The 1,964-nt window shown below is 30.6% G+C and overlaps 1 non-coding gene across 1 annotated transcript; it reads right to left on the bottom strand.

The window, feature by feature from the left end:
* Positions 1 to 966: 966 nt before the first annotated feature.
* Positions 967 to 1,052, bottom strand: LOC127746903 (small nucleolar RNA Z221/R21b). Its single transcript, XR_008008715.1, has one exon. It is a non-coding gene; the product is annotated as a small nucleolar RNA Z221/R21b (small nucleolar RNA).
* Between the last annotated feature and the right edge of the window lie 912 nt (positions 1,053 to 1,964).

A 1,964-nucleotide genomic window follows, 5' to 3' on the forward strand; every position in this document is an offset into this window, starting at 1 on the left:
TTGCTTTTGCCAAAGATGATTAAGAATTAATTTATTTTATCTATTTAGTACTTTTCTATTGAGACGTTGGTATTCCACCTTATTGTATTGAATTTTTTTATTTCAAAAAAAATCACTCGTAAGATATCATGGCACTAACCGTTCAACATGACACATCATTTAATTATGATAGAAGGACTAATTTTAGTGGCAACTTCAGGTACTATTAAATAGTGATAAAAATTAATTAATTAAAAATTTTTAGCAAAAATCAATCGCTTATTAATTTATCTAATAAAATAAATGTTAAAACTAATTTGATAATTAAATTTTGTCTAAAACTAAAGTACTGAATACATTAATAAAAGAACTCATTTAGAATATTGATCTAACAAATCAATAGTACTTAAGTAATTAAGTTCAACAGCACACAAGACCTTTTATAGAATTTTCCTTCAGTTTATACATTATATAAAAGGAATTCTCTTTCCTGGTGTCTAATATTCTGTTTTTTTCCCCTAAAATATCATTCTATATATATTAGGGAGTAAACGTAATATTATTGAATATTGTAAAATCTTAATCTTTTGGAAAAAAAATACTTAAAATGTTTAATTCATTAGCGAAATAGAAGAACAAAATAGGCTAATAACTGAAAACTGTTATGTAAAGGCAATGCCGTATAACTGAAAATGAAACGAAGAACAAAATACTTATAATGTGGTTTTATCTTAAACAATAGAAATACATTCACAACATAATAAAAAACAACTAGATTGAAAGAGAAGAAGGAACCATCAGAAACCAGAATTTTGTCCCCAGAAGCCATATAAGCTGTACGGTCCGCATCATGGTTAGGGTCACATAACCCCCATCACTTGGTCCCTTCTTCCAATTTGATTAAACATGTCCACAACACATATTGCAACAGATATAACAATAAAATCGAACAGAAAAAAAGGAAAATAATGTTTTGTATAGAAAAGAGGGCTCAGATTTAATGGGTATGAGAAACTTATCAACACTTAATCATCAGAGTGGTGCATGACTTTCTCTAATACTCATCACAGCCCACAAAAATTCAATTATCAATGCAAACACAAAATTTCAAGAGCGAAACAAAGATAGAGAAGAGTAAAAAAAAATCATGTATGTTACGAGAGAGAATGGTGAAAAAAGAGTGAGGTCGAGAGAAAAAATAATGTAGTTGCGGGATCTTTATAATAAGGGGGAATAGAGAGAGAATTGAAAAGAAAGAGGAGTATTTGACTATCTATGCGGCGCAAGACTTGAGCTTCAGATGATGGCAAGCATAGCTGTATTAGGGTAACCTTTTTTGGGTCAGGAGGGTTACTTTATTTTGGAACGGGCAAATGGATTATAGGCTTTGGGGTTTGAATTTTGAGGCCTAATTTTTGTTTTTGGTATTCTGAACGAGCCTTAGCACTTGTTTACGTGTTTAAGGAATCAAATATTAATTCATTGCAAATCAAAATTCTATTTAAGAGATGCTGCGCAGCTGACAGTTAGCTTAGATGATAAATCATGTGCTTTTTTTTTTTGTTGATAGATTGGACAATCCCCAATCCTAGATACACAATACACCCACACACTCCTCACACATTTTATCACATTTTTTTTCTCAATTACTTTCTTTAGGGTTTGAACTCTAGACTTTTGATGTGGGGAAGAGAAGAGATGCTATTAGAGTCAAAGTTCATTGGCAATCATGTGCTTTTTAATACTCTGTATTGGGTTTAAATTTTAGTGGATGCACCAAGTATTGAAAAAAAAAAAAAAACCGTCTGTTGTGATACCTAAGTATATGAAATTAAGTTTTGTAAAAAAGTCATTTATTATATATGGATTATGTTTGTCTCCCTACCATGACTATAAGTGCGATCAATGGTGGAATTATTCTTCTTCCCCTTCCAAATTGCAGTTTTGTTCATTTCATTTATAATTTTCTTAGCTCAAATCCGCTC

The sequence above is a fragment of the Arachis duranensis genome, chromosome 4 (genome assembly GCF_000817695.3).
Source record: "Arachis duranensis cultivar V14167 chromosome 4, aradu.V14167.gnm2.J7QH, whole genome shotgun sequence".
Classification (NCBI taxonomy): Eukaryota; Viridiplantae; Streptophyta; class Magnoliopsida; order Fabales; family Fabaceae; genus Arachis; species Arachis duranensis.